This window comes from Ornithodoros turicata, chromosome 1 (genome assembly GCF_037126465.1).
Source record: "Ornithodoros turicata isolate Travis chromosome 1, ASM3712646v1, whole genome shotgun sequence".
Lineage (NCBI taxonomy): Eukaryota > Metazoa > Arthropoda > Arachnida > Ixodida > Argasidae > Ornithodoros > Ornithodoros turicata.
In genome coordinates this window covers 159,458,530-159,474,788 of record NC_088201.1, presented here as the reverse complement: position 1 = coordinate 159,474,788, position 16,259 = coordinate 159,458,530, and the positions used below count along the sequence as shown (strand labels likewise).

Genomic DNA, 16,259 nt, shown 5'->3' with positions numbered 1-16,259 from the left:
AAAGTAAGAAAATGGGTGGAGTATTAATCCACCATCAGCTTAACGTCTGTGTTCGATTCAGTTGTTCGAGCGAAAGTTAAACTTCCGCACTGCTAAAAACTTCGCGTATCTGCCTCTCCCGCAAGAAATGCTCCGTATAACATCCCGTCAGGGACGTGATTTGTACAATCCTCGAAAGAACTGACATGGGATATCCAAATAGTGACGTCCATTTATGATGCACACAAGGATATCCGGTGGACAGCAATTTTCGTATATGGACATTGGGATCTATTTAGAACATCCACAGGATAAAGTGTTCCGTCTGGGTGTCGTCCAGAAGCTATATAGTACCCGTATCGGAACATGCTCACGAAGACCTGATGTAAAGCCTCTATACTGGCTCGTCTTCTGGTGGCAGGTGTGGCATTCGCCATCAGAAGCACACTTTTATTACACTACCTGTCAGAGTAATCTTTTGGAATGTAATAAAATACGTTCACAGCTGGAGTATTATGTTTCCACAATTTATTTCGTATTCTACATCATAACATGTTATAATACAAATCACAAATACACACACCTAAAAAGTATTTGAAAAAAAAAAAAACATACTGCCTTCCCCTGTGTGAAACATACCACGTATTATTCGGCAAACGTCCACAGTATAGTGTTCGAAAGCGACAAGGAAGAGAATATTGTCTCAAACGTGTATGACAGGCCCTATAACATGCGAAGATAGGAATAGAACGCAAGCCAGTGGGTATACATTGGGAAAAGCATTATCTGAGTTTTGGGAATACAATTATACAAAGAGAGCATCACGGAATAATATGATACCATAATATAAAGGGCTTTTGCGGAAAACACTTGAAGCAAATCCACACAGGTCATTTTGCTTGGTATTCGAATACACGCGAGCAACGTTTTTGAAACCAAATGAAATATATTCTGCCTTGAAGCACATGGATATGTTACGCTAAAACACAACCTAAGAACCTAACTGTCAGTTCCTTATTCGTATAGTTATAGAAAAGAACAAACCATTGAAAAACAAACAGCGTGTAGTTTGGGCTGCATCGCTAATCTGTCGGTCACTAAGAGAAGTTCATCTTACGGATTATCAAACGGTTGTCCGACTTGCCGCAGCAGTGCTTCAACCTCGTTCCGAAGCCTCTTCACTTCCTCGTCTTGAATTCTGAGCTCTTTCTGGTGTACTTCCTCTTGGTTTTGTCGTTCTTGTTTCTCACGATTGCACTCTTCACGAACCTGGCGGATTTCCACTTCCAGGCTGTTCACTTGCACCTTCATCTCATGCATACAAAACGTATGTTTCTCGAGCGTCATATGACGTTCCATTTCGTCATCGCCTGCCTTGAATGTACATCCCAAAGAGGCCATCTTGCAAAGCTTCGGTGTTTTGCGGCAACCGGCGCCATGTTCCTCTAAGCTGCCTCGTCTGATGTTCTCTTGGCTGCAGTACTGACACGTGACAGGGTAATCCTGACAGTCCCTGAAGTGATTCCCGATCTCGCAGACGAAATAGTTTCCGTGGCAGAAACGGCATTCCTTAGTACGTCTGGGACATTCCTCCGTCAAGTGTCTTGGCAAGTCGGTGTTAGGGATAATGGAAAAACACTCGTTGGGGCATTGCGTGGGGCGTCTAGGGCAGGTCCGGAGGTGGTCCACGCAGTTGCGAGCGATACCAGTCTGATATTTACAACCAAATTTTGAACCAGGGCACAGCAAGAGGTCTCCAGGAGGACGTTGTTCGTTAGTGAGCAAGCAGCTCCTGCAGATGAAGTCTTCTGCGGTGATGGACCTCCAGAGGTCGATGAAGGAACCTCCGCAATCTTGACAAATCTCCTCCAATACCAAAGACGGTGGAGGGGTGGAACGTACGGCGGACATTACAGCTGGGTGCAGTAATCTGACGGTATGCAACTTCAAGCAATGAGACGCAAGTGAACGTCTGGTTTCGACAATAAGAGCTAGAACTGGCTTCAAAGCAGCAGATACACAATATCGTATCAGTCGCTATGACAACAGATGGATTGCAGATATAGAGCATTGATGACAAAACCAAGCGTACACAAATATAACAAAGCCTTCACACCTATCACACACCTGAACAGGATAGCAAACGAAGCAATGCTACAAGTGGTCTAGTCTACGCCGGAGAAATTGATAAGGCGTGTCGCAAAGTCAAGTAGGTAAGGTAGGCTGTAACAAAACGACACAACGTCATGTTGTCTCTGCCACGTATTATTTACAACAACAATAATAATTGGGGGTTTATGGGTGTTTACGTCGCGAGACAACTGAGATCATGAGCCATGCCAGAGCAGTCGGTCTGTGTGAGCAGTGTCTTTTGTCCACCTGCGGGTTCTTTAACGTGCGATGAAAACTCCCCACATCGCACCCCGTATTTAACCGCCGTGCCTCGTGGAAGACGGCGTGTTTAAGCAACTTGTACGCTGCCTCCAAGTTGCTGGCGTCCTTGGCCGGGTTCGAACCCGCGATCTTGGGACCAGAAGGCGAACACGCTACCGACTGAGCCACCGAGGCCGGTGCATTATTTACGGTATTTGGCGGCAATTTGCACGAATGTATAATGTAGATACTATTTCACTACAATAGTAAACTATGCGAATAACATTATTTCGTCCCTCACGTCATCACCAGCAATGGGTAGAGTGTCGCCCCTGGCGATGAAATTCCCCATTGAATGTCCTGAAATAAAGTTGTTGTCGATGTAAAAACAAGTAGCGATGTTACTATAAATCACAAGGTACGCATGTTAGACTAATATATGGGCTTTAACTGCGAGTCGCTTGCCAGATAGCACACGAACGTATCAGTTGCACCTCCACCACGAATTACAGATCTAAGAATAACACCCAACTTCCTACCCACCCCCGAGTCCTGGATAGGCACTGTGCCCGAAAAAGTCAGACCCAACATAACGGGATCGTACAGCATATACCCCATACTAGCGAGGAACAAATAGGGAGCGTGCAGCAGGCTGACCACATGCTTGCTATACCAAGATCAGTCTGGATTTTTTGATAGATCGCTTCTTCTTTCTCGGGTGACCGCGATGTAACTAGTGCTTAGAGGAGTCTGCTACAAGCTTTCCTTTCTAGGGCTATGGCTTTGAGATTGAGTAGTAGAAATAAAAATTTAGTGGTGATTTAGCGGAAAATGCGAGAGAAATGCGTAAGCATGAAGCGCCTCTTCCGGATCTAGATTTCCGGTCTCCCCTGACTTCTGGTTGTCAACCTCCAGTCGATACTTGACTTCTGACCATTGACCATTTAATTAGCCTCAATTAGTTTGAATTACCCTTTAATTACTGTCACTTTCTCTTGAATTGACGTTAATTACCTTTAATTATACTTAATTACCTCCTGTAACTCGCGGTTACCTTCGGTAATCTTTAATTTCACTTAATCTTTCTCTTAATTGCATATATCTTAAATTCGTTACCTTGAAACTCAACGTTTGTTGCTTTAAATGCCCTTAATTACCATTAATTACTTTTAATTGCTCTTACTCTTAATTGCCTTCAACTACTTCCATTTACGTTTACCCTCTTATATGCCCTTTACATGTCCACTTATACTTCTGTCTCGGTGAGGCTTCATCATCTCATACGCAGACACACACCACACACACAGCTTTTTCTATTTTGACTCTCCCAATGCTAACGCATTAAAATGAAAGCATGTAGTAGAATGGCAGCAATATTTAATGATAATAGCTCTAGTGATGTCAATGTGCAGATGAATGATGCAGCGACCGAGGTCCTCCTCGTACGGCTCCTGCTTCTCAAGGATGTGACACCTTGCTATGCGATAGCTCAGGCTGCCGTGCTGTGCGTAATATTCTGGAATATAAGAACTTTTTGTACTGACCACGGTACTTCAAAGCTGATTGGTCACCTTTAATATACAATGTAGGTGTTCTTGTTTTGTCCCTACCGCAGGTGGACTTTTATGGCCCTGTGTTTTCAGGTTTTATGTTTTTTGAAAATCGGCGCTAAGAAATCACGTACACGATAAAGTACACTTCCGGGTAGGAAAAAAAAAAAACTTTTTAGATTGGCAGAAGGTGCGGAACAGCTGTGCTGCGTCTGCAATGGTTACAATGCTTCAGTGCCCTTCTTGACGTCTAAATTGGCATTGCTCCAAGTTCATTTACGGTTTTACCGGAAGTGACAATGATGCAAATCGGGGGATAAAAACCGGCGTTACCCGAAAAGAGAGGGCCCTTGCACGTGTCTCGCGCAAGCCAAAACACTTTATAATAATCCAATGGCATGAATAACAATGATGACAATAATGAATAGACATGTATGCAGATCAGCTGGTCCTCAAATCGGCTTGAGAAACGAGAAGGTAGACAGATAATATAATCAAAACGACCATGAAAGTATTTCGGCTACACTTTTAATGTGTATTCGTATTGGGAGCTAAAGAAGAATCCAGATGCAATCAGAAGTGCAGAGCAGAAGGGAAATTTATTAGAGATACGAGATCTGCATCCCTGAAGGCAAATCATTATTTTGTGCATCTTGATACATACCGGTGGTGGGGAAAGTGCTCGCCATTGTCGGCGTCAAAGCGGTGGGAAATGTCACGACTATCGCTCTCGGGGAATGTTCTGATCTTCTAAGGGAACTGTGCCGACATATGTCTGAAAGCGTTTGAGGAAAACCCAGGGAAAACCCCAGACAGCACAGCCGGCACCGACATTCGAACCCGGTTACGTCCCAGCCTCGACGTTACACAGCCAGCACGCTAACCACTGCGCCACGCGAACGGGCATTGATAATGACCGACGCATGCCTTGTAGCATCTGGACCGCTTTCAAGGACGCGCAATGATGAGGGGGAGGGGCGTTTGAATTTTGTGATGCAGTATGACACTCGTAGCTGCTGCTGTTTTTTTTTTTTTTCGTTCTCCTTCGCTTTTTTTTAGATTATCTGCCCTTTTTTAACCATGTTTTGGGAGATATTGCAAGTTCTTCGGGAGGTCATTGGGCGGTGCTGGGAAAAAATCTGTTGCCCTTATCGAATCAGTTTACGTAGATCAAAAGAAAAACAAAAACACAATCAATAACAATCAATTACAACGAAGGTTATGTGACGCGCAATCCACACAGTGACGCGTCATATTTTTTAAAGACAATAGCACAATAGCTTTCTTTTTTGCAGTTAATATTTCTGCACGACGTTCTGTTCTTTGATGACGTAAGCATCTGGACAATAATTGTTATTTTGTCTTTGTATACAGTACGGTAAAATAAACACAGACCCCATGAATGACATTCCGCCAGATATGGCCGCGAAGCAACTGTGGCTATGAGTGGCGAACCTCACTTTTTTACAGAACTATGAAGTCCTCCACGGATAAGCGCAGACTCAACCAAAACTATGCACGGTATCGCGATAGGAATAGTCGAAAAAAAATAGTAATAATTACGCTTTAGCCCCGCCGGCTTGATTTTCGCAAAGAAGCGCGCAGGAAATGTGCTTCTAGAGGAGGAGGTGTCTCCGCCTTCATTATTTTTGCCTTCTTTGTGATAAGACGGTTACCTAGTTCTCTTTTTGATAAGACGGTTGACACCAGCATCAAGGTCATCGCCTAGGTACGAAAGGAAAAACAAGAGGCGGGAACACTTCCTCCTCTCCCAGCACATTCCGTGCGCTCTTGTTTGCGACAATCAAGCAGGCGGGGCCAAAAGCGGAATTTTTACTCTTTTTTGTCGATTTCTGTTGCAATGCTGTGCATAGTTTTTGTTGGGTCTCTGGCTGTCCGTGGAGGACTTCATATTTGTGTAACAAAAAGTGAGGTTCACTTGGGAATTTTCAAAGTCCGATTGAAAAATAAATTTCCCTCAAGTAAAAACTTGTCAAAAGCCTTCCTAAATAGCGGAAAAAGTTCCCAGAAGGCAATTGCCGAAAGTTCCACAATCCTCCGGCGAGTACGTCGCCAGTTATCATTTTTTATCACCTTAGGTGAAACACCCTGCATCTGTAGCTGAAAAATTTACGAGACTGTCAGCGGAATGCGTGTCAGGTTCTCCAAACACAAGATCAAGGTCAGGTGATGTTACTAGAAGGAGCTGAAGAATCTCAAAACGAACGATGCTCAGTCAATTACAAAATTAACAACAACAAGAAAAAAAGCTATTATTTTATAGCACAGTAAGATTGACTTACATTTACACGTTTTCATGCATGCTTGACATGTGGCAAAATTATTGCCGTTTCCCCCACATCCTCCGTAGATAAATTTCAGGCAATCCAGAGATCTTGGATTGAAGTAGAACCTCGTGATTTTTGCCTTGCACGGGCCTTTAGCAGGAGCCATGTAGCAGGCATTGGGACGATCCGCTATTGGTACAAAGAAAATGAGGGGTCAAATAATAGAAGCAGCAATAGCTATATAGGGACCGTGCAGTAAAGTTTCGGAGGGGAGAAAGAAGCCGCACAGGAACGCCGACAAACGAGCAGCGGCCGTGTTTTGTTCGGGACAATCGTCCACATTTCGTTTGCTTCCCTTATCTGCTTTTACCTGAGTGGCAGGGAAGTCGGCAGTAAGAAAAAGGAGACATAGAGAGCGAGCGGACCACTGATCTCTATAGTAATAGGCTGGATAGCGGATTGAGGGTGCAACCGTACGGTCACCGCCGCCATCTTGCGAAGCTCAAAATATTGCCGTCCGCGACTCAGCTGCATATTCTGCATGCGCCTTTGCGTAGCATTTTTGTGGTGGCATGCCCGCCTGCTGTGGTTATGCGTGTACTGCCCGTACTGGCAAGATACCGGGGACGACATTTCACAACTAAGTAACTTAGTTTTACTAATAAATGTGATTTATTAGTCCACGAGCGGGGCGACAAAACGTTGCTGTTGAAGCATGTGCGCGGCACTTTGTGACTCGTGTCTCAAGATCTAAACGTTAAACTTTAAGCAGTACGTTATCTGGATAGAGTCATTGTGATAGTCCAGACTTCCTGCAGTTCACGGGTATGGTCTCGGCACGTAGCAGCCGTTGAAGTGCGCTTGTCAGGTGTGGCATCTACGGCTTAGTTTGTTTGTCACGGTATCGACGATTGCTTGCTTGGATCAGCCTTGTCATCCCTGCCGTAACTGATGGCATAAATTGTTCAATGCAAGTTCCCTCACAGCCGCCCAAAACATTTAAAAAAGTGTGTGGTGAATGTCAGGCGAAAGGACTGGACGCCGTCGAGAACATCACTAGTCTGCAGCAAACATTTTAAAGACAGGTGCTTCGACAGAACAGGGCAAACCGTTCGACTGAGGCCTGACGCTGTGCCCAACAAGTTCGACTTCCCAGAACACCTAAAGACAGTAATAATGCATACGTCATATGTAGAGGCCGGATTTACATGCACTAAAAGCTGGTTGAACACACATGCACGAAAAATTCATTAATCTTGCTCAAAATATGCACCTCTGGAAATTCACTTGCATGCATTTAGAACACGCAACAAATTCACTGGGGCAAAAGTATCTTACTTTATGCAGCGTACAAAAAGTATGCAGAGTCGAAAGCATAGATTGAGAAGTTACCAGTCAAAATGAACTCCCTACGAAGATACCGTGCGAAAAATGTAACTAAGTTAACAACGAAGTTATTCAGCCCGAAACGTAACTCGCAGTTACGGAGTTACTTAAAAAAAGAACGAGTTACTCCCACGTTACTTCTGACACAAAATAGCAGTGCAGCTACACTACACAGGTGCAGCTCGCGTGAGCAGTTGAGTTCGACCCTGAGTTGCCTGCGTTGAGTTTCTGATAATGTCCAACAATGCGAACGCTTTGCATCTTATTCCCTGTGGGCACACAATGGTTCAGCTTCATTTCAATAGCAGCGGTTCTTACTTCCTGAACAGAACACTGTCATTGACTGAACATCACGTTTTATGACATAAAATACCATGGAAGAACCAGAGAGAAAGCAAGAAAACAAGTGGACGTGAGTGAAAAGCGAATTAAAAGTAACTTGGAACTTAGCTTAAGTTACTTTGGCAAAGTTACCTGAAAAAGAAATGAGTTCCTCTGAAAGTTACCACGGCACAAAAGTAGAGAGTTAAGTTATAAGTTACCAAAAAAGGAACTTAGTTACAGTAATGAGTTGCCTCGAACTCTGGTTGAAAGTGTGTATTTGCATGAAAGTCTAGCCTCTATGAATCATGCTCCCTAGTTAGGAGTTTCAAGCGATGGTTGATTATTGGAATCAGTACTGAATGAAGGGCACCTTAAAGCTGCAACTAGTCCAATATATGAAAACACTCCTGAATTATGCATTCATATGCAGTTAAAAGCCACTCCATATTGGATAGGACAGTACTAAGATGGGCAAAAGCATATAAAGAAAAAAGTATTGCATGAAAATTTTGCCTAACGTACAAACTCGTATTAGTGGGACAAACAAGCACACCAGCCGCATGTCTCTTTGGTGCGTTCCAGCATGTTTACTTTACTTAGAGACAATAAATAATTTTTCAGCCTCGAATGTCTACTCTTTATTCTCCCTGCTTAAGTTTGCGACAATATATGTTTGAATTCAGCCCAAAGGAAAACAATGTGATCCGTCTGATCAAAGAAGTTTCCCAGTGCTACAGTAGTATTGGACTGTACCACCTTGCCAAGGAATGTAGAGAGAAGGTGACATCCAGGCCTCATCTGCGAAAGAAATTGTCAAGGTTGATCATATTCAACAACCAGTAATGCACTCTGCCCACTTACCTGGTTGACTGCTTCAAACTTGCTGTTGCAACTGGACTTGTGATACGTTGATGTTGGAGCTTTCACCACAAGACCTTGCTACTTAGCCTTTTTATGACTTATTCACTCTACCTGTAGTCATTTTGAACTGTCTTTACCGCCATTTACTTCCCCAGTGCACATATTTCTAGTCGATATGTTTTACCGTCATATAGCCTTTATATCACATAATATCATTCTAGTCCTTTGGAAGTGCTTTACGGAAGTGGAAGTGCTTTAATGCCGTACGGCATTTCGTGTCATAACTAGTCATATCTAAACTTCCTGTGCAAAGCATAATGTTTATACCCATGCATATTAAGGTGGTTACATAAACAAATGTACCAAACATTCCCTGGCATTCCACACCCCCGAGCAGAAAGGAAATGGGAGAAAGACGAGAAGCAACACGCTGACAGACGACAAAGGAAACATAACACAACAAATACAACACCACACAAAACCAGCAAATGACATAATCGAAGTTCAAAGTACAAAATTGGAACGACACGACCTCACACGAGTACAAAATAGACAGGAAATAACATGTATGTGACGGGATTTCACACAAAAAACGTAAGGAATCCAATCACGAGGGATTTCTGCAGCGATCCGTGGCAAAATTTTAGCGAAGCAGCAAGGGAAGCGCTCACAAACATCAAAACTTGTCACAGCTTACATGCATTCCAATGGGCTGTAATGGCTCTTTTGAGCACCGCAATATGGCGGCCGGTTGGCGTACCCTTTCCCGCGATACCCTCACCCATCCGCTATCCAGCCTTTATACATAGAGATCAGTGGAGCGGACAGTTTAAATTCTCGCACTTGTGGTGCTGCCGCCACAGTGTTCGGCGCGCCGCCTGGAGAAGCGTACGTCCCTCTACAGGTTGTCACAACGAAGTCGGACCACACTTAGAAAGAAAAAAAAGTGAGACGAAGCGTTTTGTCTTTGGCGTTTCTTGAGCGTTTGCGTTTTGTGAAACAACCTGGCCGACTTCAAGGGGAACTGTGCCGACATTCGCCTGAAAAGTTTGCCGGAAAACCCAGGGAAAACCTCGGACATCAGACCGGGTGGAAGGATTTGAACCCGCTACCTCTCAGTCTTGGTTACCACCAACGGAGGGATCCAAGTAACAGATTAAAATTGCTCTTTCGTCTACACCGTGCCTAATCTTTTTATTGACGGAATAATGTTCTTTATTTTACAACCACTTCTTTGACGTGATTTTTAAGAGAGCTTCGCAGACTGTTACCTAGAGAGAGAGAGAGAGAGAGGCCGATAAAAAACTAGACATGTGGGAATAGTAGTCGTAAAATACGAAGCGTATACGAAGTGAATAGATATATAATCGAATCAGTTATGTAATACAGCATAGGTACGGATATTCGGATGCATACACAATAGACGCATGCGGATCATCATGCGATGCAGCACTCACTTTGTTCCATATCTCTACTCCGACGCTTTTGTGCTTAGGAGTGGAGCTTCCGTATGATTCGAATCCATTCGGTTTGGAAGATACATTACTTCGATGCGAAGTTGGAATACAGAATTACGCATTCGATTCGGATTTCGAAAAATCCGATTCTTCGCAAAGCTCTAAAATAATGATAGCTTGACTCACCTGAAACCAAGCAAATAGTAAGAGCCACGAGAACGAATAGGTTCATGGTCACACGTTGGCTTCGAAGCATTTAACTGCGGATATCAGTTGTGTGAGTGTCTCGTGCACTTGGGTTTTTCCACGGTATCTGTACGCTGCAACAAACCTTGAAACAATAGCGAGTTTCATATAGTGTGCTTGTGCATGTCGGGCGTTGTTATTGGAATTCTTGTGCGAGCATGCCAGCCATTTTCCTTCTTCCACAAAAGCTGCCACGGCCTTGGCCTCCGAGATGAGAGTTGCACTGGCATGATTCTCGCCCAATGAACAGGTTTCGTGTTGTTTTATCGCCCGCTACAAGTTTCTTATTGACATTTTGGCTCAAATCAATATAATTAAAAATGAACTAATCAATTTCACTTAATTAACTAATTCATTGCAAACTGCAAACTTTGCTTTTCTCGTGTTTCACGCACTTGTGTTACGATGTCTTAGAATGAGTACTGCCTTGCTTGCCACAAAATATTCAAACCTGATATACCAGTTGTCACTTGTATGGAATGTGAATTAGCGTATCATTTAAATCCTTGTTCGGGACTCCGTTCCAAGCGACCAAACTGGAAGTGCCGCACATGCAAATCCAAAGACTCACGGAGACGGAACACTGATGAGACCATCGTGCCCGTGATAGATGATGAAGAACAAAGCGAGACAGATAGTATGGACGTATTGTCCAATAGCTGCAGTGAGGGGAAACAAGCGTCTAGTACCCACGAGCTGAGTGTTGATCAGAAGTTAGAAAATATTACAACCATGCTAGCAAAACTGATGCCTTTGTCGGGTGCTCTTCATGACCTTGCGTCGCTGAAAACGTCTATGACTGATATAGAACAAGCCGTACAACATATGTCAGACAAGTATGATCAGATACTGGGTCAGCTGTCAGGTCACGACAAAGAGATAAAGTCCCTAAAGCATCGGGTCGAAGCACTTGAAAAGCAGGCGGATAAATACGACGAAATAGAACAAGTAAAACATGAAATAAATAACCTCGAGCAACACAGTCGCCGGAACATAATCGAGATTCATGGGCTTCCCTACAAGGAAAGAGAGAATCTCCTGGAGAGAGTAGACAAATTAGGACAAGTCTTGGGTGCTCCCAGCCTTACTGCTGAGTCAGTAGATGCCATCCACAGAGTCCCATCGCGATCACAAAAAGTGCCTGCCGTCCTTGTTAAGTTTAGCAGGCGTGATACACGTGACCTTTGGATGCGGAAAAAGAAGTCACTGAGAACGCAAAAATTCGAAGATTGTGAGATATTTATAGATGATAATCTAACTGCGTCAAACAGAAGGCTTTTCAATGACGTCAGAAAACAAGCCAAAGAAATGCGACACCAGTTCGTGTGGCACAAGTATGGTATTACGTACGTTAGAAAAACAGGTTTGTCACCCGTGATTAGGATTGCTCACATTAGTGACATGGGCAAGATTAAGTAAAAAAAAAGGGGGGAAATTGTCTTTTTTTTTACCTTTGGTGTTATTATTATTTTTCTTTCTAGAAATGGATGGAAACGTGTCACTTCCTCTTAGTAGTGTTGTCGACAACATATCTAAAAAATGTTTCAATCTTTTCCACGTCAATACACAGTCACTCAAAAATAAAGTTTCTGAGCTTGAAATTCTGTTTGACAATGTACAAGATACCTTCGACATCGTCATGTTTACGGAGACATGGGGTAGAAATCCTGAAGACTATGAAACCTTCTTTCTAAATCGTACACATAAAAAAGGTGGAGGTGTGAGTATGCTGGTAAAGAACAACATTTCATGTACAATACTAAGTTAATACACTGTCATGTGCAATGATTTTGAGTTGTTAACGGTACGCTCGTCAAATCGCATCTTTAGTGTTTGTTATCGACCTCCCGGATTCGAGTACTGTAGAATTTTTTCGTTGCCTTGATCAGCTTCTGTCATTTGTAATAGAGCAAAAATGTACATGCTATCTCGGTGGTGATTTTAACATAGACCTATTGCAAAATTCCTCCCATAGCCAGGACTTTCAGTCTATACTCGCTACTTACGGTTTCTCAAACACCATATCGTTGCCTACGCGCATAACAAGGTCAACATCGAGTCTGTTAGATTTGTTTCTTACAAATACTAATATTGTATCAAAGTCTGGGGTCATAGACACGTCCATAAGTGACCATCTTCCAATATTTCTTTCTGTTAAGTACAGTGTTACGAGACAAAAAGAACACTACACTTTCCAATCGATCAGTGAAGATAGTATTAGACGATTTGTTGACATCGTCGCGGGTACAGACTGGGACTTTGTTCTCAATACATATCAACCTAATGAAGCCTACAGCTCTTTTTTCAAAAAGTTACTTGAGGTATACCACTCCTGCTTCCCTATGGCTACGAAAACATTGCGCAAAACCTATAGGAAGCCATGGATGACAACTAGTTTAATGAAAATTATACGGGAAAGAGACAAATTATATAAAATGTTTTTGAAAGATAGAACTGAAATCAATCACACTACATATAAGAATTTTAGGAATTACGCCACGGCGGCAATTAGACGTGCTAAGAAAGATTATTACGTGAGACTTTTCACTGACGAATCGAGAAGCAATATGTGGAGTGTCATTAACAAACTGCGAGGAAATGGTACAGGTCATGGCTCCGTCCACAGTGTTGTCCATGATAATACCATTTTAACAGGACAAGATATGGTTGAGGGCATAAACGCGTACTTTGCGAATCAATTTCCACCATCTTATCAATCAACACCAACACGAATGCATCCAGCACGTAGCAACTTAGTCATTATTTTTCTCTCCGGTTGATGCTAATGAAGTGTCCTCAACTATTGTTTCTCTGAAAAAAAGCAAGAGCTTGGATGTTTTCAACATGCAAATAGCGCCAATAAAAAGCGTAGCGAGCCGCATAGCACCCTGCTTATCGCATATTTTCAATCTCTGTTTTGAGCACGGAGTGTACCCAGCTGAAATGCAGATAGCCAAACTTTGTCTGATACATAAAGGGGGGGACACGCAGGTCATGTCCAACTACCGACCGATAAGCATTTTACCGGTACTGTCTAAGGTGTTTGAAAAAATAATATATATAAAAATGATCACTTTTGTTGATCGTCATTCTATCTTAACGCCAGCACAATATGGGTATCGAAAATTAAAATTCACTGAAAAAGCGCTTTTAAAAGTGAAGGAAATAGTAGCAAAAGGAATTGAGAACAAGCAGTTCACACTAGGGATTATAGCCGATTATTCCAAAGCCTTCGACTCGATAGATCACACAATTTTACTAAGTAAGCTTTCTTCCTACGGCATACGCGGACTTCCTTTAATGCTGTTAACGTCATATCTTAGCTGTAGGCTACAGTGCGTAGTTATAAATGACAAGAAGTCATCTTTCAAGCCCGTGAAATCCGGAGTTCCACAAGGCAGCTTGTTGGGCCCCTTTCTCTTTAACCTGTACGTAAATGATATTGTAGACGTGTGCTCAGAGACAAAGTTTGTAATGTATGCGGACGACACCAGCATGTTCTTCACGGGTAGGGACATCAGAGATGTTGTTGAGAAAGCTAATGCAGTACTTCTAAAGCTCTCTGAATGGTCAGATACAAACCGACTGCGGCTTAATCCAGCCAAAACCAAGGCAATCATTTTCAGATCTCGCAACCGAAGCTTCCAATTAACAAATTATATACTTTTATGTGGCGAAAAAGTTGAAGTAGTTGAAAAGGTTAAACTCCTAGGAGTGTATTTTACCGCCTTTCTAACTTGGGATGTTCACATTCAACATGTTCGGGCGAAGGCGTGCTCCAGTCTTGGACTAATATTTAAGTACAAATTCATCTTACCAGCCAACATTTTGACATTGTTATATCGTACGGTAATTGAACCGCATTTCAACTATTGTCTTCTTGTTTGGGGCACATCCTCGAAACACTCACTCTCCAAACTCTTACTGGTTCAGAAAAAATTCTTAAGGCTTTTAGAAAACTTACCTTATAGACCTACAACGTTAGGCTTGTTCACAAAACATTATATACCAAAAATTCACAACTTGTATAACTACAGACTTGCTCTAGGATATAAGAAAGCCATTAGAGAAAATGACAACGAGTTTCTAGACATGGCAAATTTGAAACGCGTGAGCCACGTCTATAGCTACCGCAATCCTTGTAGATACTCCTTTCTTCAATGTAGGACTTCCTATGGCTTTCAAACTTTGCAGTACAATCTAAGTAAGCTGCTAAATACATTTGACAATGACCTTACCAAAATATCCAAGTGTGAATTGTTAGGCTATTTTTGTGCATTAGAATAATGTTTTTGGCCGCTTCTTTTCATATTGAGCCGAATGCAGTACTTTCTACTTCTTGCTTTACTCATTAAACTTTTTAGTTGCAGTGCGAAAACTTTTTGAGTTGATTAAGTAACGAGAGTGTATGTTACAAATCATTATACTTATCATGTTTGTATTATCAAGTATATCAGCGTCACGTATTGTGCCTTCAGCTGTATATATGCATTGTCTTTGCTGATGGCGGGTGACTGAGGCCTCTGTCAAGTCCCTTAGAGACTTTTTTGCCTCAGCCTCCCCTTCACTTGTTTTCGTGAAGAAATAAATAAAATGAAATGAAATGAAATGAAATTAGAAAAGAAAAATAATCTGAGTTTCCTCGCAGTACTGGTAACACTATACAGTCCGTCTTTTTGGTGTCCGATGAACCATTTTTTAGAACTTTGGCTCATTTTTCGTGAAACACCCTGTATGAGAAATTCAGTTCATATTCTCGTTCTCAGATGAACAGATTATTTTCTCACTTTCTGTCTCGTGTCTGTGTTTATGAATCGTTTCTGAGAAGTTAATGCTCACTATAGCGGTTACGGCATCTCTAGGAAACAATATGCACGACTAAAATGTTACGTTGCAGATGTCCTCACTTTTCAGCACGCATTCTGCTAGGGAACATTATGTCACAGGAATATACTACGACACCTTGACTCTGCGGCAGGGTTGGAGGGTAACGTTTGGAGGCAGCATGTGACATAGTGTCTGTCCAATCACAGGGCTGGGGTAAGGGTGTATTCGTTGTTCGTTATGGCTCCCTGCATGGATCCACAAAAGAAACGGGGCGCTTCGTAACCTAGAGCCGTTTGCTGTAACCCCCTTTTTGGGAGAGGGTTGAATGAGCTCCCTCGATGGGATATAGGGGAAAGTGGGACATTGGGAAGCTGCGCAGACATCTTACCTGCTCGCATATCGTATTGTACAGTAAAAGGCAGTTGAAGGCACCGTAATTAAGGGGATGACACGTTTCGACGCCATTTTAGATAGACTACGTGCCCTTGACTATAGGCCGGCCCCAATGGTGCGTTTTTCTTGCGTAAATGCTGAGTTTCCACGCCCAGCGCGAAATTGTGTACATCGCAGCTGTTCCTATCGCGTGGTTCACTGCATCAGAGCAGGTTTCATATTTCACGCAGCAGTCAGTTCACGTTCCTCACTCCTCTTCCTTAGAACATCATACGACTGCCACCAGCACCAGTCAGTTCACGGGCGTCCATAGCAACCAGCCAGGGCGCAGCAAGTCACTTCTGGTTCTGATCTAGCATTCTACTTCGTTCTTTAACAATGGAGCTCTTACGAACAAGCTGAAGGACATCTCCAATTACAACAACTTCATTTACAAAGTTGCGCACACAAAAACAACAATTTCAGGACGGTAGAGGAAGGACTTCGTAAAGCACATACTCCAAACCCGCTGTCGACGCAGCAGCGGGATTTGCGCCCCATGCGGTTTGACAGGTGTATCTTTTCACGGTGCGTGG

The 16,259-nt window shown here is 42.8% G+C and overlaps 1 long non-coding RNA gene across 1 annotated transcript; it reads right to left on the bottom strand.

Moving 5' to 3' along the window:
- Positions 1 to 490: 490 nt before the first annotated feature.
- LOC135378704 (uncharacterized) lies at positions 491 to 10,505 on the bottom strand. Its single transcript, XR_010418542.1, has 3 exons — positions 10,405 to 10,505; positions 6,206 to 6,379; positions 491 to 3,868 (listed from the first exon to the last, which is right to left on the bottom strand). It is a non-coding gene; the product is annotated as an uncharacterized LOC135378704 (long non-coding RNA).
- Between the last annotated feature and the right edge of the window lie 5,754 nt (positions 10,506 to 16,259).